This window comes from Callospermophilus lateralis, unplaced genomic scaffold (genome assembly GCF_048772815.1).
Source record: "Callospermophilus lateralis isolate mCalLat2 unplaced genomic scaffold, mCalLat2.hap1 Scaffold_237, whole genome shotgun sequence".
NCBI classification, from domain to species: domain Eukaryota; kingdom Metazoa; phylum Chordata; class Mammalia; order Rodentia; family Sciuridae; genus Callospermophilus; species Callospermophilus lateralis.
The window spans coordinates 26,677-52,560 of record NW_027513245.1 but is presented as its reverse complement, the minus strand read 5'-3'; the positions used below and the strand labels follow the sequence as shown (position 1 = coordinate 52,560).

General features: G+C 32.9%; 1 pseudogene; it reads left to right on the top strand.

The window, feature by feature from the left end:
- LOC143640419 (E3 ubiquitin-protein ligase Mdm2-like) overlaps nucleotides 1–24,779 on the top strand; it is a 35,012-nt pseudogene extending 10,233 nt beyond the window's left edge.
- The last annotated feature ends 1,105 nt before the right edge of the window (nucleotides 24,780–25,884 follow it).

Genomic DNA, 25,884 nt, shown 5'->3' with positions numbered 1-25,884 from the left:
TTCTCACAAGGCATCACCTCTCAAAGCATATTCTGCTGGGTGAAATATGATAATAAATGGGGGACAGAAGGAATAAGTAGGAAAATGATAGCCAGAGAATACAAAAGGGAAATGAGGAAAATGTGATATTGAATTCCTTCAATGTCTTAAGAATCCATGACTCAGGAAGAACCCTGAACAGAAATCTAATTATCCAAGTGTTGGACAAAGTTAATTAATTTGCAAATATATTTTATCTTGTAGTGACAGCCATGTGTGCTCTGGGCAATGAGGAAAAAGGAGGCTGAAAAAGGAGGCTCAAGCATGAAGAAATGGCAGGCTCACAAAACATGACTCTAACCCTAAAAAATTGAGGTGACACCAGCTCATTACATCTCCTCCCAAAGAAATTCTCATAATAGGGTGCTGTTTTGATTAAGGTAGTGAAGGGGGCACTTGGCAATGCACTCAAAATACTGCTTCTATTTACTCTGCTGTGTACTTAAGTTTTTTCCAAATGAATTGTGCCTGCAGGGAGAAGGGCCCTTCTGGCTTTTGTTATCAGCCCAAATAGGGTGGCAGATTGTTTACTTTTCTTTCTTAAGTCCTCTGGTCACTGTGTTCCTTGCCTTAATCTCCAGTATTTTATGTTTAATTCACTCACAATGAGGAGGGATCTTAATTTACTTCATTCAGTGACTTGCACTTGCAAGATTCTAGCACAAGGTGCAGTAGAGACTCTAGGGTTCTTGCTTGGGCCATTTCTATATACAGATATCTAGTAATAAAGATACATTCCTCTTATTCAAATCACTTCACATGGCTATATACTTTTACATCACTGTCAGAATAATTATGAATTCAAAACTGTAGTAACAGGGAGAAGAGCAATAAAAGCCTACATTCAAAGTGGAGTCAGGCCATGCTTTATTCTCAACTTCTCCAATTATCTGCCTTTGCAAGAGTGAATTTTTTGGTCTAATTTGTTGAGTCAGCAACTTCTCATCTTTTGGAACACAAAAGAAAAAGTGGTTATTAGCGTAGTGAGCAAGAAGGAAATAACTAAAGATAACTTGAAGATAAAGTTGGATATTTATTACAAGAAAAGTTTATGAGTGCCTTTGTAGACCATATGATAAAGTCTGACATGTAGTCTAGGTATAATAGGAGGGCATTGAAAGTGTTTACAGAGAAGAATTAAATGACTTATGTTTTTTAAAATAATATTATAGCTACCATGCACACATTGGATGGAGGAGAAGAAATGGTAGAATTATGGTTGGTGTTTTAGGTGTGTAAAATAAAGTGTGTATTGAAAAGTTTGGCTGATGGAATACTTTTACTGGAGGTAGAAAGATTAGACCATGCTAAGAAATCAATAATATAGAAAATTACTTTAAAATAAGAGCAGATCAGAATATATTTCAGGCTTATTTTGAGCAACTGAGTGGTCATAGGCACCAGATTATTCATCCATCTTTGAGCTTGGGTCTTACATACTCTTCATAGTTTATATTTAACGTATGAGTGAGATTACCTCCACAAAGTTTCCATTTGGTGCTATGAAAAAAGTGGCAGCTTGGGAGGCTGAGAAAGGAGGATCATGAGTTCAAAGCCACCTCATCAACTGTGAGGTGCTAAGCAACTCAGTGAGACCCTGTCTCTACATAAAATACAAAATAGGACTGGGGATGTGACTCAGTGGTTGAATGTTCCTGAGTTCAATCCCGGCTATCACTCCTCCTCACCCAAAAAAGGAGACTATCAACAAAAACAGTATTACCCAAAGAATGTCTTCACTAAAATGGAGCCAGAAAGTCATTAAGAAAAAATGACTATTGATACACTTCTCACATTGCCACCTGGAAATGTGCAAATTTTTGTGCACCTGTACATTTTCACTACAGGCATCTGAAATAGCCAGATAATTACATTGTGTATAGAGGAGGGGGCTGGGGATTGAACCCAGAGGTACTCAAACACAGAGCCACATCCCCACAGCCAGTTTTCTATTTTATTTAGAGACAGGGTCTCAGTGAGTTTCTTAGGGACTATCTAAGTTGCTAAGTTTTGTCTTGACTTGAGGTCTTCCTGCCTCAGTTTCTTGAGTCAGTGGGATTAGAGGCTTGAGCTACCATACCCATATTTATTTGATTCTTTAAGAAAATACCACTATAAACAGGGTTGAGACTGGCTGATGTGCTGTAAAAATTTTGAATGCAGTAGAGTGGTGTTTTGTGTTCTTTTTTGCACCTCAGTGTGGGTAGAAACTAATTCTTGTTCATTATGCCTGAGTCAACAGATGATATGCCCACCTATGAAGACTACTGCCAAGTGGCTCCTGTTTAAAAAGATTCTACCCAGCCTCCCCAGACATGTAGCACCACCGAGACCTGCTTAAAGTGGCATGGATAAAGAGTTCTCAGACTGATAGAATGTCAGTCGGATCTCAGTTTTAGAAGAAGGCCAGGGTGAATGATCAATGAAAGAATAACGAGGCAAAGAGTGAGGACCCATTGATTTCTTTTTTTGTACTGTTGCATATGTTTGATGACACTTTGGATACACCAAGACCCTTACCAGGTGTGTGTGTGTGTGTGTGTGTGTGTGTGTGTGTGTGTGTGTCCCATATCCCCTGAGAATATGGAGGAAAAACCTTTTTTTTTCAGTTTTCACATGAAATGTAGAGCAGTGAGTCACTTGGCAGATGGCTACTGCTTCCATGTTTATATATCAATCTTTAATTTCCCATCCTAAAATAGAAAATAACCAATATCCTTCAGTGAACATGTCCTGTGTAGTGGAAACATTCCCGGTACTCAGACTTCAAATTTATGAATGGATTGTTTCTTGCCTATGGATGGGGAAGACCTCCTATGTCCATGACTTTTTGTATTCCTCCTGAAATTTCACCAGTACCCAGAAGGTGCAGGTGGTTTTGTGTAAAAGTTGTATACCACCTCCAAGCTCTGTGAAATGGTCATCTCTTGGCTTGGTGAAGGGAATACTGAACATCACTTCTGAAACTTATAAATCACTGTGGAAGGTAAGGCTTTCAGAGTAGAACCCTGCCTGGATGGTTAGAAATCCAAATAGGATGAGCAGTAGGAGTCTTTACCATAGCCTTGGTCCTGTGGAGAAGTTTATGAGGGGCTATGGTCTTCCCTATGTTTCTGGCCCCAGGGACCTCTTATGAAAACCCAGGAAAAAGTTTCAAAATTTGAATAGAGTATGTAGATTGCATCTGGTAAGATTCCTGACATTCATGTAGCAAAAACAGGGACACTTTGAGTGCAATAAGGTTCTTTTGTACCTGAGGGAGCTAGGATATATGTGATTGGGTTTATTCTTGAGTCAAATACACATAAAGAACTTACCATTGGCAGACACTTGGCCTATAATTTGGGAATTAGCACAGTCATAACTCTAAGCCCACCTTACTTTCCATTGTTCTCAAGAAGTGAGTCAGGAGCACAGTCTTTAGCAGATGAGGTAAACAGGATGTTTAACTTGACACAATCCTAGATTTCTCTAAGTACAGAACCTTCCAACCAAATTTTGAAGAGAAGTACATACAAAGAAGAAAATGAGTGTAATTTGTTCCATAAAGGAGGACTCCTGTTTTAAGTGTGGGTATTTGTGTGATTGTTATAATGGATGTCTGAATAAACCTCAGGCTCCACCCTTGTGTGAATCTGATCAGTGGTCTGAGTTCTGGGGCTTACTTCATAGAAGAATCACAGTGATTTGTGTTGAGATTTTGGGTACTCAAGCATCAGAGGTGTCTTTGGGAACCTAGACCTAGGCCCAGTGTGGATTTCTCCACAACATTACAAGTCTCAGCCAGGATTTCACACAATTTTCTCTGTAGAGCTTTGTTAGCCGAAGTTAAGAGCCTGAAACACACATGTGCCTTACATTTTAGAATCATTTTCCCTGCTGCTGCACTCTTTAGAAAGTCCACCTGCGTGAGGTCTCAGAAGAAATATGGCTATATCTCTATCCAGAATTTTTTTAAATCTGTAGGAACATGAACAACTGGAGCTCTTTAGGAATTCCTTGTTTCTCTCCACGACTGAATCAGAGATAAACTTCAGTGGCCAGAACTCATTAAAATACTGGAGAATAGAGATACCAGTGAGTTTGAGCCTTCTGATGGTGGGGCCTAGGGAAGATGACTATAGGTGTGTGCAGAGAAATCATTGCCAATGCCACCAGAATCTCTTTTTTTATTCCAAATCACATGGTACTGACATCACGCAGCCCGTGGACCCTAGTATGGGAAGGCATCTTTTTATGGGGAGTGGCGTGGGAATATGTTCAGAGTCAGGTTTCAACTCAGAATTTTGGAGAGGCTAAATGAGTTTTCTCCTGAGGCCTTGAATCACCTTCCAGGATAGAACTGCTTCCAGCACTATGTCATAGTTTACCTCTTGTATTTCTTGCAGCATAATACCAAATTTCCTGTGATTGAGCAATAACAGCCATGAAACCTGGAGGATGGCTCAATAGCTTTACAATCCACACAGGGAGACTTTTGGCCACCAGTGGCCACATTTCACCTCCAAGAAGAGGATTCAGCTTAGCTTCTGCAAGCATGTCCAAGGGTATTAAACAATGTCTTCCAGTTCACATAGATGGACATCCACTGCAATTTTCTCACTCCAAAGAGAGTCAACATTCTTGGAAGCCACATATATTTCAGGCACCAAAAGGTTAGAAGCATTGGTGAAGAAACTTATAGGTCATCACACTTCCATGAGTGCTAGAACATTCTTCCCTTGACCCTATTTTTATAGTCCTCTATGCCACCTGCAGCATTGTGAGCTCCTGATTATTACCAATGCCAGATAACTCATCAGATATCCTTCCTCTTCTGTCTATAATTGTCTATTTTAATTTTTGTGATGGGAATTATATCATATTATTTAGGATGGTATTTGTAAGTATTTTGGGGCAACATATATTTGCAGGTACATTCTGTGAATTTTCATATTTCTTAATCTACATATTTAATCTAACTGTAAATCAAACCTTACTCAATATTTACTACTATCCCTAATATTAATGCTAAATCTAAATCTAATAAAAAGTAAATGTAATTAGAATAGTCTGTGGTTTTATATGTATTTTGACTTGCATTTTCAATTATCAATGGTATATGCTATATGACTTGTCATATATACATTATCAAACATATCCACGAATCCCCAACTTTTAGAAAGGTATAATTACATGAATCACATTGCAATCAACCCTGTTTCAGAACATGTATTTTTAAATCAATATGTAATGTTGTATAGACGGTTACATGTATGTTCTTATGAATACGTGGATTTTAGAATATAAAAATTAATTCCCTAAACAGAACACTAACCCTAAATGATATCTGAACTGAAAATTCAACTTAAAGTGACCTCTATAGATAAACAAAGTTTTACATAAAGTATGTAGATTTAAATTAATATTTGTGTGTATTGTGAATTATATATTTTATTATCAATTTTATATTTGCACATATATTACTAAATATCATGTATATGATATATTCTTACATCCCCAAATTACAAAATATTTAATGCATGAGTCACATTATACTCTTATTTCAGTCTGTACATTTACATTTATATGGATTTTCATACAATGTTTACAAGTACATTTTCAGGAATTCATATTTTCAGATGTATGTATTGATTACCTCAACCTACATTAACTCCATTCAATATAGAATACTAACCCTAAAATTACCACTTAACTATACCTAATTTAAGATGAATGCCTGTATATTCCTATGAGATGTTATTTGTATATTCATTTATATTTTCAATAATCAATGGTGTATAGAGGTATAACTTAGTTCATATTCATTACATGTCATATCCATTCATCCTCTAGTTAAAAAACTTTTATTCATATTGTTCACATTATACCATTTCCATTTCAGAATATATTTATTCATATCTGTTTTCATACACATTTTCAAATGATCTTTCTAATAAACATACATACTTTTCAATGTACATATTCATTCCCTAAGCCTGACCCTAACCATCTCAATATATAATACTAACTCTAATTTTACTGCTATACCTATACCAAGTTTGACACAACTGTGTGTATATGAATGTTAGATTCCATGTGTATTTTAAAATATAATTTCAAACTTCCACGTTAACTTTGCATAAAGTTATTATGTTTTCATTATATACTATATTTATGCATCATCAAGATAAAAATGTGTATTCACAAAACTCACAGTATACATTTTTCTATTCATAAACATTATAGGTTTTCATAAACATTTTCACAAGTACTATGCAATAAGTACTCATGTTACTTAACATACATATTTATTTCCTAAAACTAACATTACTGAATACAAAATTTAATACTAACCCTGACCTTACATTTATACCTAAGCCTTATTTTTTAAAAAGCATGTATTATTATGAACATCTGTGTATACACTGACAATTACATTACATTTTCAATAGTATTTTTGCATACATATTTTTGTTGTCTTTTTAAATAGTTTTTAGTTGTCAATGGACCTTTATTTTGTTTATTTATGTGTGGTGCTGAGAATCAAACCCAGTGCCTCACACATGCTAGGCAAGCATTCTGACACTGAGCAACAACCCCAGGCCCTGCATACATATTTTATGAGTCCATAAAGTTATGTATTCATACTTAAATTAAAAGTATTTGGAATCATATGACTCACATTATACTATTTATATCTCAGAACATAAATATTTATATTATTTTTATGCATATTTACATAAGTACATTCCTATGAATATTTATGTTTGCTGACACTCACATTCACTATTTAACACAAACCCTATTGCCAAAAAAAAATGATAATACTAATCCTAAACTCAGTCTTATTCTTAAATCTAAAGTAACATGAAAGGCTACATACTATACATATTTAAGAGTATTTTGACTTATACATTCAATTACCAATGGTATACTTGCAAATGTTATCATATATTCATTTATATGAAACATCCATGCACTCTGGAGGTAAAAAGTATGTATTCAAATTATGAACCCTATGCTCAGAACTTATATATTTCAGAACTTATATATTTATATATGTTTTGGAACTTATATACTTATGTATGTTTTCATATATATTTTCATGCATCCTTATGATTATTCATGTTTCCCAGTACCAATATTTACTGACTAAACCTACTCTTAATCATTAAATCAAAATTTTATGTTGAACCTTCTTCTTCATAATGCCATAGTGTCCCAGAGATTTCAATATGTTGTATCAGTGTTCCCATTTATCTCAAAGAATTTTTATTTCTCTCCTTGAAATTTTTGCAACCCATTGTTCATTCAGTAGCATATTATTTAGTCTCCAGACGTTGGAGTCACTTTTTTTAAAATTTTATCAATGATATCTAGTTTCATTCCACTATTATCTGATAGAATGCAGGGTAGTGTCTCTACTTTTTTGTATTTGCTAAGAGTTGCTTTATGGAACAATATATGGTCTCTTTTAGAGAAGGATCCATGTGCTACTGAGAAGAAAGCATATTTTCTTATTGAAGGATGAAATATTCTATGGATTTCAGTTAATTCTAAGTTATTAATTGTGTTATTGAGTTCTATAGTTTTTTCTTCAGGTTTGTTTGAAAGATCTATCCAGTGGTTAAAGAGGTGTGTTAAATCACCTAAAATTATTATGTTGTGGCCAATTTGACTCGGGAACTTGAGAAGAGTTTGTTTAATGAACATAGCTGAACCATTGTTGGGGGCATATATATTTATGATTGCTATGTCTTGTTGGTGTATGGTTTCCTTGAGCAGTATGTAATGTCCTTTTTTATCCCTTTTAATTAACTTTAGCTTGAAGTCCTTTTTATTTGATATAAATATGGAAACCCCTGCTTGCTTCTGTAGTCTATAAAAAGAGGAGGTTATTCCTATAATAAGAAAATGATAGGAATTTTATGTTTTACTCCCAAAAAGGGAGGACACAAGAGAAGGATGGAGAAGGTGAGGGGAGAAAAGCTGAAGAGTAGGTGAAGTAAGGATACAGGCAGAATTCTTGTGTGGAAGTTTATAGAAGGACATCTTAAAAATACAAACACTTGTTCAATTCAAAACTGTTTACATTTGATTGATTTAAGCTCTACTATAAATTCTGGTTTTAGTGAGTTCTATCATCTCTATGAGTTCTGGTTGCTAACTTGTTTTATATCCTACCTGGACTACCATGAGGGGAGACAGAAATGTGTGCTGGAAGTATGAGAGACCACAAGAACATCTTAGAAATATTCATATTTCCTGATGTATATATTCATTCCTTTACATTAACCCTAAACCCTTCAGTATTTATTATTAACCCTAATGTGACTATTGTAACTGTACCTAATTTAACATAAGTGCATGTATATTCAAATAAGATGTGATATGTTCTTTGACTTATATTTTCAATTAGGAATGGTTTATTTATTAGTGTTTAAATTGGTATATATTCACTTTATTATATATCCACTCTCCCCAAGTGAAAAAAATATATTCATATGATTCACCCTATTTAATTTTCTGTTTTATAACACATATATCCATGTGTTTTCATACATGTTTTCACATGTACATTCTTATATATATACATATTTGATACACATATTCTTTTAGTAAGCCTAACTCTAACCAACTCAATATATAATATTAACACCAATATTACCACTATTCCTACAACTAGTTTGACATAAATGCATATTTATAAATATAAGATTCCATGTGTATTTTAAAATATAATTTCAAACCTAATGTTCAATTTGCTTAAAACATATTGTATATTCATTTCCTTCACTTATGAAATAAATTTTGAACTGTATACTCAAATACAGGGACAGATTATGCTTCTAAATTCTGGCACTTTATTAGAAATTAGAAATGTTTCTCTCTCTCTCTCTCTCTCTATATATATATATATATATATATATATATATATAAATATAAATATAGATATAGATAGATAGATAGATAGATATATTCATGTGCATGTGTGTGTTTGTGTGTATATATAATTTAGATTTCTATTTTGGGTATATTAAGGTTATCTGTATCTGTAGATATAGATATACTTGGTTTTTAATTGTGTTTTTTTTTTCTTTTTACGTTGGTAGAATTTTTGCTGATTTGTCTATGATTAAAGACATTAATCCAATCATTCTCTAGACCAACTATTTATTGACTGATTTTCAAAGTTTTACTCAATGTCAAAAATGACAACTTTTATGGAGAATTTGTATCTATTGGATACCTGTGACTCTTACACTTCACATGTACTATTGTTTAAGTCACTGGTTTTCAAAACATTTTTACCTAATAAACCCCTTAGTTTCTCTTTCAAAGATTTTTTTTCTTGGCTCTATTAGAAAAGATACTAGCTCACTAGTTCTGAAATTCAATCCTGACATTTTAGACATGCATTATCAGATGACAGTGACAGGGTTATTTTGAAAACCACTGAGGTCACTTATTGCTATGATTTGATTGTGTGCCTCTTAAATCAGTTGCAACACAATCCCCTTTGTGGTGGTATTGAGAAGTTACAACTTTGGGGGAAGTGATAATGCCATGACAGATTTACAGTGAAAAGGTTAACACCTTATGAAAATGCTCTAAACAATGACCTTGGACCTTCATTTCTCTTCTGCTCTTCTGACTTGTAAAGACAGTGTTCAAGAAACATCCTGGAACCAGAGAATAGGGCCTTCAGCAGACACTGAACCTGCTTGCATGTTGATCTTGGGGTTTCAAGCATTTAGAACTATGAAGAAATAAATTTCTTTTGAAAATTACACAGTCTCAGGTGGTTTGTTATAGCAGAACTAACCAAGTAAGATTACACTATACTACCCCTCACAATAGGGATAAGAAAGAAATTGAAATAAAAATGGAGAAGAAAATGATGTTATGATGGATGAGCTCAGGCATTAGAAATTCTATGTAGCATTTCCAGTACTGCATTACCTTTCTCCTTAAAATAATTTTTCATGAATTGCTTGTAATGTTTGTGTCCTCAAATAAAAAGTTTTTCTGTGTGTGTTCTTCAATTTACAAGACTGATTGATCATACAGATTGAATTGCTTAGTGTACTGTGATCATAAAAGTGAACAGATTCATTGATTAATTGTCCAAATTATTTCTTTGCATGCTTTCTATAGAGATAAATGAAAGAATTTTATTTCAATTTTCAATAATTTACAATTTTGTTTTTGTCATAAATCTGTTTTTTTTGTCTAATTGGAAAGTTTCTGTCATTTTTTCTACATGAGTTGTATGATGCAGAAGTATCAGTTTTCAAACTATTTTAGCAATAAAATTGGTTTTTTTAATATTAGTTGTTCAAAACATTACAAAGCTCTTGACATATCATATTTCATACATTTCATTCAAGTGGATTATGAACTCCCATTTTTACCCCATGTACATATTGCAGATTCATGTCAGTTACACATCCACTTTTTTACATACTGCCATACTAGTGTCTGTTGTATTCTGCTGTCTTTCCTGTCCTCTAATATCCCCCTCCCCTTCTCCCCTCCCATCTTCTCTCTCTAACCCATCTACTGTAATTCATTTTTCCTCTCTTTTTTTTAGCAATAAAATTGTGAGTTGGCAGAGTTTTACTATGATGCCATGTGAGTTGGCAGAGTTTGAAAGAGTGAAGGCAAAAAGAGGAGAATTTCTATAGTAACAAGGCTAGCAATAAAGGAATCACAGTGTCATTGACTACAAACCATATGGCTACTTTACTCCAAACCACAACTAAATTTTAATCAGTGAAATTCTCCTTTAAGAGAAATCCTCAAAATTGTTGTCTTTCAGGTGGAATAAAGTCCAAAAGAAAAAGGAAAGTTAATGGTCTTAATAAATTTCATTATCTTACCTGATTTGAAAGTTTACAGAAGTAGATCTCAAGGCTGTGAACTGAAGGTCCAGGCAATTGAGTGTCTCCAATGCTTAAGCTTTGCATTTTTCATGGTAAGGGAAGACATCAATCTCCCATTCCACTGGCCCAAGTAAATATATGACTGTGGCTAACAGGATGGAATTAAATACACTTTCTACCTTGTGAAATAGCATATTTATTACAGTATAATCACCTACTAATATATATTTGTTTTAAAAAATAAAAATTAAAGTAAAAAAGAAAAGCTACCATGGCTTGTTTTGCTTGTCCAAGTGTTCAGGTTATGATTTTTGTGAGCATTAAGCATGTTTAAGAAATATAGCAGAGTTGTTATCTTGGTACTCTGTCTATAATGACTAAAATGTTTAAATAATATGAAGGTAGGGACTACACAGTTAACTCTAGAACCAGGAATCACTGTTCTGAGTTAAGTCTACAGGGACCACCTCAGAAATGGAAATTCATTGTCCTAAGATAAAAAAGTCACCAGGAATTATTTTCTATGTTGGAAACAGATATAAGTTTAAGTGTTTGAAGAAGTTTGAATACATTTACTATTATTTATTTTTTTGTTTTAATTAACTGTCTAGTATAAGATTATATAAATATTATATTTTTATGAGTATCATAGGTGATATTTATTGAATCAAAACAATGTTTTGGAGCCTGCACTAGAAGATTTCTACTTCTTATATCATTACATCCTCATGGTATCCTCATAATAATTACTAAAATCTATTCAATTAATGAGCAATCCGAGGCACAGTGATGGGAGGCAACCTGCTCAAGGTAGTCTTCATAAAAAGTAGTGGAGAAAATTTTCAGATAAGAATCTGCTGATTTATGCAGGCTTGCTACATCACTTATTAGACATGACTTCAGCACTTTTTAATATAAATGCAATTTGGTTTTTCTTTCTGTGAAAAAGAATAACAGTGACTTGACATCATGAAACAGTTTTTAAATTAAATATTATTTGCCAATTGCAGCCCTAAGAAATTAATATTCATATCTTGATACCTGGTATAAATTGAAAACTGAAAATGTTCACTGGATTTTCCAATAGTTTTCTTTTTCTACAAAATTAACAACAATTCATTCATTACACAATTAGAAGGAAGAAGGGGAATAGCTAGGATGGTGGAGGGAGACCCTTATCATTATACAAAATACATGTATGATGATGTAAATTTGTTGTCAGCATACCTTATATACAAACAGAGATATGATAAATGGTGGTATAAAGATATATTAAGAATTGAATGCAAAAAATAAGAGAGCTCATGTGTATTGAAATAATTTGGTGTAAACATACTTTATATACAGACTTACAAAAATTATGCTGTGAATAGATAATAATGAATGTAATGCACTCCATTATTGTCATGTATATAAGAAAGAAAAAAAAAACAAATTGAAAGTAATCCTTCAATTGTGAAATGTAATCAATAAAAATCATTAGCAGATAACAAAAAAAAAATCTCATGGTGATTACATCATCTTTCCTTTTTGGGGATATTGTTTGCTGCCTATGGCAAAATACAAGTATAGATTTTGAGATTTGTGAAATAATTTATTCCAATATAATCCATTTCAAAAAATTAGAAAATTAAGTGATTTACATGATATATGTGCATTTCAAGTAAGTTTTTATCATGAGGTTGTATAATTTTCATATTTTTGTTATATGAATTTCACATACTTTAAAAGTACACATGCTTCATTTAATATAAGCATTATAAAATGTGAAAATTTTTAAAAATGTTTATCTGTTAAGGAATTAGTTAACTCTTTATAATTTCTCATTTTATTTGATTCTGCAAGTTATCTCTGACATATACTTTCAATTTTCTAAGAGAAAATTGTTTTCACTTTATAACTTTTAAATGTTTAATGAGAATTTTAAAATTTAATACTCTATATTAATAATGATGATCTAACCTTTGAAAAATTGTTTATAAATTGGTCTTTCTTTTACAAAAGGTTTTATATTTGAATCATTAATATGCTCATTTGAGAGTAATTTATTCAGGAAGGCTTTTAGATGTTAACTTCATTTCTATGTAACTACAAATATTTTGTTAAGTAGGGATATTTGTAATTATCTCTCCCAAGTAGTGCACATATATTTTTCAAGTGATATAAAAGGAAGCTTAACTTCAAAGTGAAATACACAAACTTGAGAGTTACCATTACCTAGTTATCTGATCTTGTCCATGTGTCTTTAACTCATTAAGTCTCAGTTCAATCATTTTAATATGATGGGTACTAACACAGTCCTAGATGGTATAGACCATTACATACCTACATTATAATTTAGCCATTACTGTACATGAAGTCCATCATTAATGAAAACAATATGATTTCTAATGTTAAATCCACAGAGCCACATATGACTCTAGGATTTAACATTATAACAATCAGTATAGACCTTATAATGAGACAAATAATTAGCCCTGTGAAATTAAAGACAGAAAACTTAAAAAGGCTCTCATCATTTATACAATGATGAAAGACAGATACTTTACTGCCATTAAGGAGAAGAAATGATATTCTTTTCAAAGAAAGCTGCTAAAACAATGGAATATATGCATAACAAGAAAGTCATGGTATCATTTCCTGGTAAGACATAATAAATCATTCATTGGTAAAAAAAATAATTTTAATATAAAAGAAAAATATAAGATATGCAAAAACTTTTACAAGAAAGGGATTTATACAATTTATATAGTGGTGGGTGACTGTAATACCAGCTACTTGGTAAGAAAAGTAAGAAGAATTGCAAGATAAAGTTCATCTTCAGGGCTGGGGCTGTAACTCAGTTGGTAGAGCACTTGTCTAGCATGTGTAAGGCACTGGGTTTGATCCTCAGCACCACATAAAAATAAATAAATAAAATAAAGTTATTGTGTCTTTCTACAACTAAAAATATTTTTAAATGCTTAAGCATTATAGTGAGATACTTAAAATAAACTCTAGAAAGGACGCAATTGTAGCTGAGTAGTATGGCAAGCCTTTCTTTAATCATCCAAAATAAAATAATAATAATAATAATAATAATAATAACAATAATAAATACATGAATATGGTTGTTTGTTTTCAAGTTATATAATGTTTCCATAACAAAACAGGGAAATATTAAATTGTAACTTATAGTTATGATATGATACCATTAAATGGTACCAACTGAAGTAACAAATTAGGAAAAACTAACTGCCTCACATATGACAAAATGTATGCCTCACATATGAAAAAAGAGAGAAGGAAACTAGGGCAAGAGAATCCCAAGTTTAAAGCTAGCCTTAGCAATTCATTCAGGCCATAAGCAAATTAGAGACATTGCCTTAAAATTTAAAAATAAATGAAATAAAAAGAGGAGGGGATGTTACACAGTAGTTACGCATCCCTGATTTTAAAACTGGGTACCAAAAAAGTAAATAATAATTAAAAGAATGTCAAAAACTGAGACTCCAAGGAAGAGAACATAAAAGCTATATATACATAGTAGAATATTCCTATAATACTAGCAGCTTGGGATACTCAGGAAGAAGAATTGTGAGTTCAAATACAGTCTCAGAAATTTAGTGAATACCTAAGCAATTAAGTGAGATTGTGAGTCAAATGAAAATATTTAAAGAGATCTAGGATATTTTTCAGTGGTTAAGTGCCTCAGGATTGAATTCCCAGAACCAAAAAAAAAAAAAAAGAAACAGATTTCAATATACATCTTTCAAAAGGAAACATAAGTGTTAAATAATCATAAGATATCTCAATAGCGTTAGAAATTAGGAAATGACAAATAAAATAATAACTGTGAGACAAAATTAAATAGTATGAGTAAACACATGAAACAAATTTTCATGAACTAAAGATGAAGTAAAAATTGTTATTTCTTCGAAGAAACTGGCTATTGAAAATACATGCTTATTCCCCAACAGAAGAATATGCTTATAAAAATTACTGCACATCTTAACCATGATGACATATAAAGATATGACAGTATTGGTCCAAACAGATAAAACTCAAAACATGAAGAAAAGGCAATGTACATTGAGAAAGATATAAGAATAAAGTGAGGAAAATGATTTCCAGAACCCATTTTATCATAATATATCCAGTTTGACAAATATGTAAATCGTCAAATAGTTTTATGTAGAAGTCACATATATATAATATTTTGCATGCATGCATATTTAAAAATATTTAGAGTTTGAGAAAATAAATATATACATATAAAAGACTTGATTATACTCACTATTGTGTACATGATAAAACTTATCATTACCAAGATGTAAAATTCCCCCTAAATCTCAAGCATCACCTCATTAAAATGTTAGCATATTTTACTTTTATGGAAGAAGTGACCAGAGAAAAATTCTAAAATTTATCTGGAATGTTATATGTTATACATAAAATTAGCACTCAAATTCTGAATTAAAAGAACTTATTTTTCAATAATAAAAACCAAAGAATCATAATATAAAACAATATCCATAAATGAATGTATATGTCTGTAAAACTCAATGTTTATTTAATAAAAATTGAAAAGCCAACATAAATCTAAACACCTTAAGAAACTCACCACATGTGAAAGAATGACATGGCCAAACCTAAAGGAAAATCAACTACAGGGCAGAATTTACTGGTATAGTTTTTGTATACAATATGCAAGGCACTGGGTTCAAATTTCAGCACAATAATAAAAGGCATATTTTAAGTGAGGGCAATATTGGGAATATAAAAGAATAGGAGATACTGACTCTCTCGCCATCCATGGATACATTGAATGAAATATTGTTTCAAGTTCCTCTGAGGCAAAGTAAAAAAATGAGTTGAAAGATTTATATAAATTGAACAGCAGGGAAAATACCTGCCACTTGATGATTTTAAAAAGCTAGGGTAAACTTGGGCCTCAGTTCAGCCTTAGGCATTGTACTATGTAATTGGAACAGAATTACCAACAGCCAGTGTCACCCTGAAAAGAGAAAGTTTGGGACCATATATATAACACAATACCTCTAAATAGTTTTTGTGCTTACAGCTTAATTTTGCTTGTGCTGAAGAAGGATCTTGACATTTATAAGTGCTAAGAACACAGAAAAAGTGATAGTTATCTACATCCATGCAAGGGCATCCATGTGCTTAAACCCTGAGATCAGGAGAAAGAAGTTAATCACAAAATATTTGGTTTATGCATTTGTGTGTGTTCAACACACAAAGAGCTCCAATCTCCAGCTTTCCCTTCTAAAAATTCCATGACTGCCAATTTTTCCAAGGAGAAAAACGATTTCTTCACTGACCATCTAATCTTTTAACATGTTCCACTCAATGGACAAAAAAAATATTTTCCTCATATATAACAAAACACTCTGAAAAAAAAATATATAAGGCTTAGGCAGGAGGACCACAAATAGAAAGACATTTCAAGCCCTCAAAGTTCTGGGAGGAAAGCTTACTGATCATATGCAAATATCTACTAGATCAAAACCCGAGGCCTTCTATTGGTTTGTAAGCATGTCTATGGGCTGCTAAAACCCAACCAGTAGTTCAGAGAAGAGGTTAGAAAGCACACATATCTGTTAATTCCCAGAAAAGATTTTCTACACACTCTCTCTGTGGCCACTTGACAGATTGGACTCTACAATCTTCTAACATGAATTTGATGCACTAGCCAAACAGTGGACACTTGTATACTGAACACCACTATTAGAGTAGCTTATGCCACCAGGCATGGTTGCACATGCCTGTAATCCAAACAGTTTGGGAAGTTGAGGCAGGAGAACCTGCAGTTCAAAGCCAGCCTCAAGAAAAGTGAGGCACTAAGCAACTCAGTGAGACCCTGTCTCTAAATAAAATACAAATTAGGGCTGGGAATGTGGCTCAGTGGTTTAGTGCATCTGAGTTCAATCCCCAGTGCCTACACTAAAAAGGAGAACAGTTTTGTCAATAATTTAAAAATAAAAATGAGTCAAGAAACTGTGGATATAGAAAAAAAGAAATCCTTGTACACTGTTTGTAAAAATGTAAATTTAGAAAACTCATTTGGGAAAATCATGTAGACTCGTTGAACTATTTAAAACAAAGCTAACACATAACATGATTACATTAATTCTGGGTAGAATTTCAAGAAGTTAGAAAAGGAAGTCAAAGAAATGACTGCATGTCCATTATCACATAGCAGTATTTTCAGTAGTCAAAAAAAAAATGATAGACTTAAGTGAAGGGTGTTTCAAGAGATTTCTTTCAGCTCCAGGGCATCCAATTACTCACCAGATAATCTGAACACCATATTTCACACTACTTACTTTTGTCAGAAGAGGACACAGAGACACAAATAGGCTATACACTCCAAAACTATGTGGACATGATAGCTATGGATACATCAGAAACCCCTGACTAAGGAGAAAGTATGAGAGTTACATGAGTGAAAAGAGGACATATCATCTTGTAAAGTCCACAAGAGGAAATCACAACTCAAAGACAATCAAGTAAGGTATCTGTTTCTATGAAAGACAAAGAGAGGAAAAGAATAAGTATTTCATTACAAAGTGTCAGTGACACTTTTTTTTTCTGTCATATTAAACAAAAACTGGAGGATAAAAATTCCATAACACTGCCACCTAGTGCTTGGGTTGTGGCTCAGAGTTAGAACACTCACCTAGCATGTTTGAGGAACTGGGTTTGATCCTCAGCACAACATAAAAAATGAAATAAAAATATTGTGTCCACTTATATCTAAAAAAAATTAAAAAACAACAATGTCAACTAGTGTTGGAAAAAATAGTTACAAAATAATTTGTTCATCTGAAATATGTGAAACAACTTATTATGTTGTGGAATAATAAATTTGGCATTGGGAAAATGAACAGGAAAATGAAATTATAGGATTATATTTTGAAACCTTTAAAAAATAAAACTGAAGAAAAAAGTCCAGCATTCTGAATTTGAGGTCCTTCTTCTCAGATATATAGAAAGCTCAGGATGAAAAAGCAACTTAGTCACCTGTATACCAGCAACACTTTTATGAAGAGAAAAGAAAATCACATCTGAATTCAGAATACTCTCATGATAATATGGCATTAAGTAATACACAATCTGAGGAGATGCCAGGCTTCCAGAACAAAGCTGTCCATGTAGGCTTCAGGCCATGCCTGAAGACACCATGATTAGATAGGACAGAATGTTCAGGATTCAGCTGTTGATGTATTCCCCACAGGATTTGACATAGAAGACTTAGGAATAATCTTCTCCATAGAAATGTTCATTTTTTTTATATTCTGGAGACTATGCTGGGAAGTTCCCATCTACCAAAATCACTTTCAGGCATAGCAATTGCTGTGTAAAACTTCTTCCAAATGGTCTTCCTTTCCAGTGTACAGATACAGTCTCAAAACTCTACACAGTCACTATTTTCTGTCTTTCAGTGTGCTTTGCACTTCCCCTAAATATTTTTTTTATTATTTGTGTGGCAGCAGAACCTGGGTTTTCCAGGCTTTGAGGAGGATGCCTAGAAATGGATCTCAAAGAATTGAAAGCTTCAGAAATAAAAACTTGATCAGATAGTGTAAGCCATGCTTTTCATATGCGTCATATAATGAATTGAAACATTCTCACCCAAAAGTGCCTGATTGGAATGTCCCTGCCATCTGAGTCTGAATCCACTGAACAGATTCAAAGTGGCAATAGATTGCATCAACTTCAGCAATCAATGAGGCCATCCATAATGAGTCAAGATAGGTGCATTTACTTTACTTTTCTTATTAGGTGATTAGAAATGAGTACAGGCAAGGTTGCCCTTTCTGTGCTTATTCAAACTTTAAACTCCATAAATTACAGTTTAAACCATAAATTTCCACCTCTATAGTGTCATGCTAAGGTACATACTCAATTATCCACACCTTCTGTGGCATACATAAGGTCATACTATATTGTACCCATTTGTTTTATAGAACCTTTCATATTATAATAATTTATAAGTATCACTTTCTCACTAATTTGTCAGAAATGCAAGACAATGTCAAATGTATATTTGCATCTTTTATGTTCAGCCTATTTTCTTGCTTATATGACATGCTTTTTTGTGTGCATTGAATACATAAATTTACTTTTTTTTACAGATGTTGATGAATCTTTATCTTGTTCATTTATTTATAAGTGGTGCTGAGAATTTAACCCAGTGACTCACATATGCTAGGTTATTTTTTATCATTGAAATAATAAAGACATTTGAAACTAATACTTTGATTGACATCATATTGCCCCTCTAAAATACTCCCCTGCTATTTTTAAATTTCAAAATCTATTCTGAATACTTTTCATATCAGACTCTTGCTCTGCAAAATCTTGGGTTTCCCAGCCAATTCCAATTTTTCATTATCAGCCAGTTCATTTACCTCCTCTTTCTATGCTGTCTTCAGTATCCTTGGTCCCTCAGCTGCTCTGCTAGAACATATTAAGTTCCCATCCCTCATGACATGATGCTTCCAAACCTATTCCAAATGCAGTTTACTATTTGTGATGCTAAACTAATGAGAAGAAATTTTAATTCCTTCATAATTACATTCATTATATAAACACATTCTTTGATATATACACATTTTTGAGTTAGTTGTTTTTTGAAACTTTAAAAGCCTGTAAAATTGTATTTTATAATCTGTAAAATGAAATTTGTTTTGACATAATATTTCACTCCTGATTGTAATCTTATTCTATAACTTTATATCCCTTTATGTAAATTACATCATTTTCAGTGCTGATGTGGACATTCATATTCAATGTCTTTGATTTCACATAATTAAAGGAACTTTTCTTTGTTTGCTATCATATTTTTCCTGTAATGAAACAGGCTTATTTTATATATCTCTTTCAAGTTTGGCATTACTCAATTTCAGGTAATTCATATAAGTCACAATTATGAAAATTAAAATTTAAATATCCAGCAGAAATAATGTGGTATTCAAAATAAGAATTAAATTATTTAATTATAAAGAGTTTAAGGTTAAAGTATTTCATAATGTTCTATTTTGTGTTTAGTGATGAGCATGCAAGTATATTGTTATTCATTAAACTATTTTGTATATGCCTTTTTAATAATACATGTCTCTAAATACATTTATCTAGAAACACCACCTAAATTTTGTACAAATGCTTAACAGCTTATGAAAAAAAAATATTTCAAAATGCATAAGATACAAGTTGATCTTAAGAATATTAAAATAATGCACAACTCAAAATTATAGCCATTCTTGTATGAATAGGATTATGACAAATTAATAGCATTAAGATTATCAAGCTATAAAGTCTTATATTGCAGTATTATTCAAATGTAGATAAATATAAAACATTAATTTGTGTAAAATATGCAAGCATTTCTAACTAGAACCAATAAATGTCTTGAACTAATTGCCTCGTTTTAAATCATTATACAATCATGTATGAATATATGCAAAATTTGAATTTTTTAATTACCTTTTAATGGAAAGAGTAGCTATAGCATCTTCATATTTTTATTTATTTATTTATGTTTTTGTTCTTCAATCCGTTTATGTCTAAAGGAGGGCAGAATTCATTTGAAAAAAATTCTACCTCAGGGAAGGCAGTTTCAACCTTATAAGAATTTCAGAAAAGGTTAATGTGGTACTGTGTGGTTTATTAAACCAAAACCCCCAATATTCTACTTCTTAATTAAAGGAATGTTCTAAATAGGACATTTATTTTATCTTCTCTTCAGCAATACCCAATGGGCCTGATTTGTCAGCCTAATGGTTAGATAATAGATTTCTATAATCCTGCTCTCTGTGTGCCTTCATGGTCAAGGAAAATTTATTTTTCTTCTGAAACCAGTGTCCTTACTTTGAAACAAAATGTTTGTATATCCTCACTAACTCACATAGAAGTAGAACATTAATTTAGAGGGCAGTTGGACATTCATAAATGCATCTATTAAAAACTAGCTGGAAACTTCTTGAAGGCACAGTTGTGTGATTCATCTCTGGCACTTCATTACAACTTCCTTGTCAATAGATGTAACTATTAAAATATTTATTTTAACTCAACCAATTGATGATAGAGCTAACTGGTTTACTCCAGCATACAAATACACACACACACACACACCATCTTATTTTAAACTTTTAACTTTTAGGTTGCATACACAAGATGATTTGCCTTGGTTTATTCCTGTCGTAATGCTATTATAGTTTGGATCTGGAATATCCCCCAAAGTCTCATGTATCAAAATCTTGGTCCTCAGTGCAGAAATGTTCAGAGATGAGACATTTGGGAAGTGATTGGATAACAAGAGTCTAACTTCATCATCTCCATTGATGGTATCATAACTGAATGTATTGTTGGGAGGTGGTGGAAACTGTGGGGGATGGAAACTAGTTGAGAGACCAGATCTTTGGAATTGTGCCCTGCCCCAGGATCTCCTTTCATCCTTTATGTTGATTTTCCCAGGTATTTTGTCACAGTGATAAAAAGCTGACTAATAAATATGCCATAATCATTTTTAGAGGTGGTCTTATTTAAAGAGTGTAATAAGAAGAATAATAAGCCCCAAAATGTCTAATTCCTCGACATATTTTCCATGCATACATTATCTTACATGGAAAGGGAATTTTGCAGATATAATTCAGAATATGGATCTTGAGATGTAAAGAGTATCCTAGATTAACTTGGACTGAGTCTAGTTACATGAGTCCTTAAAAGCAGGGAATTGTTCCTATGAAGGTCAGAGGGATATGACAAGATGGAAAGGGGGAAACATTTCAAGCACAGTATGGTCAACTTCTGTTTGCTGGTTTCAAGATGGAGGACAAGGACCAAGTTAAAGAATGTATATAGCTGGGAACAACCTTCTGCTCACAGCCACAAAGGACTAAATCCTACCAATAATGCAAGTGAGCAAGGAAATGAATCCTTCCTTAGAACCTCTAAACAGGAAAACACACCCTTAGAGCAAGTTGGATTTTAGCCTGGTGAAATTTTACAAAATCACAAAACTGTGAAGTAATAAATTCATTTCAGATGTCAAATTGGTGGTAATTTATTATAGCAGCAGGAGAAAACTAATACAGATATTTTAATATGGTGACTCCAGTTGGGAAGCTACATCAGGGCCAATGAACAGGAAACCTGTAGAGGGGAAGCCAAAATCATAAAGTCCCTTCAATTTAAGAGTCAGAAAAGTGCAGAGTGTACAGAATGGCAGCCTCTCCATCCTCTTTAGCATTTTTCTTGATTCCCTTAAGGTCTTGGAGAATGGGAGCATGTGTTATACACAGCAAGATATTAGGAGGGCTAGTTTATGTCATTAGAGACTGAAAATTTACTTTCATCTCTTCAGAAGAACTGGCTTAAAAATGCATACAGAAATGACAATGTTGGTATTTTTTAGAGAATCATAATACAGTTGAATGAATATGAGTTATATGAAAGAAGAAAGCACTTAAGTGTTTAAAAATGAAGCTGATTCAGCTGCTTCAGATTTCCACTGATTGAGCGCAGACTTCTGCAATTGCCTCTGCAGCTGTTTCAGGCTTCAGTGCTACTCTTTTAACTTGACATTCTGGAAATTAGTTACTTTAGTTTTAAACAGCTGACTTACTGTTAATCAATAAAATACATCTCTTTAAGAATAATTTCTCTCCTCAGAAAAAGAAAGTACATCAGTAACATAAACATACAAGCTGCAAGCTGAGTGTCAAAGTCTTTGCTGCTGTTAAACCTCCAAGGTCCTGAAGAAGGGCTCTTCCTTGCCTGACAGATGGGTCACAAGGAAGAATCCATGTGGAGACAGGTTCAATTATGACTTTGATGGAGAAGAGGAATACTTTGGGGACAATGTAAAAATGGCCAGAAATCGAGAAAGCCATCTCCCAAACATCAGAGTTCTCCAGAGTGGTCCCCAGACCACAGTATCTAGTAGGAATCATTATAACAGAAAATTATTGAATCTCCTCCAGGCTTGATCAAAAATTCTGGGGGTGGAACTCCAAACTCTACACTGTTACAAAAATCCACAGGTGATCCAGATGTCTGCTAATGTTTGAGAAATAGTGACCTAACACAACCTCTCTGGTCACTTTCTAAATTTTCTTATTAGCTTCTCTAAAGTTTTTTTTAATTCTTAGATGCCTCCAGAAATTAAACAGAGGCTGTTCTTACTAGGTTACTACCCCTCAACCTAATTTATTTTAGGGTACTGTGTATGAATGAGTTCTCACTATATCCAATAAGGTTCTTAATATGTCAAGTGCCCAATAAATGGAAAATAATTAAAATTGATGATACAGTAAGAACTTGTTTAATGAGTGGGAGTTCAAAGAAGAAGAAAAAGAATTCAATCTATTTGGTTTCAAATTTATTTTGTTTGCTGTCTACTTTTGAGCAAATTCATTTGCTTGCTACCAGCAAAATATTGTCATGAAATATATTTTGAAAACATGGATTCTTATTCCTTTTCCCTGCATTTTTACATAGTTATATCCAACACTTATTTATTTTCCTAAGAGATCCTTTCTCACTTTTGTCTATCGTGGTCACGATATGTGGCAAATTTTATGTACTGATCCAGTCCATTGTGCAATACAAGCATATCTGTTTCTACTGATGGTGCTGTAAGCACCTCACAGATTCCAGCTTCGGAACAAGAGACCCTGGTTTGACCAAAGCCATTGCTTTTGAAGTTGTTAAAGTCTGTTGATGAACAAAAAGACACTTACACCATGAAAGAGAACCATCAGATGCCAGCACATTAGTGAGTGAGAACAGGTGTCACCTTGAAGGTGGGAGTGTATCAGGAGGGCCTTATGCTAGAACTACAGGGAGAGAAGACTTCATCTTCCTGTTTGGTTTCTAGACCAACTACCTCATCTAAAAGGAGAGCAATTTGTGAGACAGAAGAAAATTTATATGAATTATCTGGTGAATGACAAAAGCACCACAAATCTGATAGTATTTTCCTTTCCTTTGATGAAAGCATGGCTCTGTGTGTAGAAAGGGAAATATGTTGTGAAGGAATCAGTAGAAGTGAATCAGTAGTGATTCCATCAAATATGAATATTGAAGATGGTGTGAGTGAACATTCCAGTGATTGGTTGGATCAGGATTCAGTTTCAGATCAATTTAGTGTAGAATTTGAAGTTGAATCTCTTGATTCAGAGGATTATAGCCTTAGTGAAGAAGGACAAGAACTCTCAGATGAAGATGATGTGGTGAATTGAGTTACTGTGTATCAGGCAGGGGAAAGTGATACAGATTCATTTGAAGAAGATCCTGAAATTTCCTTAGCTGACTATTGGAAGTGTACTTCATGCAATGAAATGAATCCTCCCTTTCCACCACAATGCAATAGATGTTGGACCCTTCATGAGAACTGGCTTCCTGAATATAAAGGGGGAATTTCTGTGACATCCAAACTAGAAAGCTCAACACAGGCAGAAGAAGGCTTGGATATGCTGGAGAAAAAACAAAAAAACTACAGCAAATGATTCCAAAGAATCATGTATTGAGGAAAATGATAAGACCACACAAGCTTCCCAGTCACAAGAAAGTGAGAACTATTCTCAACTATCAACTTCAAATAGCATTAGTTATCACAGTCAAGAAGATGTCAAAGAGTATGAGAAGGAAGAAACACAAGACAAAGAAAAAGGTGTGAAAACTGATTTTCTCCTTAATGTCATTGATCCATGTGTGATTTACCAAGGTTGACCTAAAAATGTTTATGGTAAATCAGGATATCTTATGTCATGCTTCACATGTGCAAAGAAGCTAAAGAAAAGGAATAAGTCCTGTCCAGTATGCAGACAACCAATTCAAATGATTGTGTTAACTTATTTCAACTAGCTGCCATGTCATAAAAATAGGATTATATATTTCTAGTTATAACCCTAAATATTTTGACCCTATGGATTTTATTTTTACTGACATTTATAAGGGAAAGAAACTCAAACTTTCTTCCTCTAGATTTCTTTGTAATATAATTTACCTACCTTGGCAGGAAAAGTAGGTAATACGTATTCCCTTCTAGGAAAGATTCCCTTCTGTTTATATTTTATATATGGGTTTTAATAAAATTTACATTGAATATATAGCTCATTTTTTACCCTCACCCCTAATTTTAAATAATTTCAACTCTCTTAAGTGAGAAGTACCTAATTTTCTTTTTCTTTAACATAAGGCATTTAAGTGTTACTTAGCACTTTTCATGTAAGGAGAAAAATATGTATAAGAAATATAATATTTATGTTTTAGATACTCTGTGTTGGATGTGGTGATCCACACCTGTAATTACAGTAACTGAGACTGAAGCAGGAGGATTGAAAGTTCAAGGCCAGCCTCACCAACTTAGAAAGATTCTGTTTCAAAATTAAAAATAAAAAGGCTGCGGATGTAGCTCAGTGTTTAAGTACCTGTGTTCAGTCCCTGGCACCAAAAAATAATTTTAGATACTCTAAAAGTTTCTGATCTTTTTCATAAGTTCTTTCATAAGTTGAGAGTTATATTTTGTGCTATGTAAATAAAAATGAATTTATTCTACAGCCTCTGTTATATGTAGTAAGGGGTATGTAGAAATGAGGTCAGTAAAATGTGGAATTGTCCTGAGAAAATTGTATTGTTTTCTATAAACTGAAAAGTGATTCTAAGACAATTTGAAATAAGTTTTTGGTCTAGGTTATATGGTTCTTAATAGTTTCCTAAGTTTCAGAATTTGGTTTAAGTCTTGTTTTAGAAACCAGTGAATTCAGGAGTTTGATAAACAACTGTTTATTAAAACTAACTGGAAAGGTTGTAAAAAATAACTTTTGGAATCTATTTTATATATTTTAACTTAGTTATTCGTGAATAGCTCTGTTAACTTCTTTGGGTATCAGGAGATCTGGTCTTCACCAAAGGCTTTAGAAAGACTAAATATCTACTCTGCTCTTTGTCTCTGCCTCTTAACAGAGAA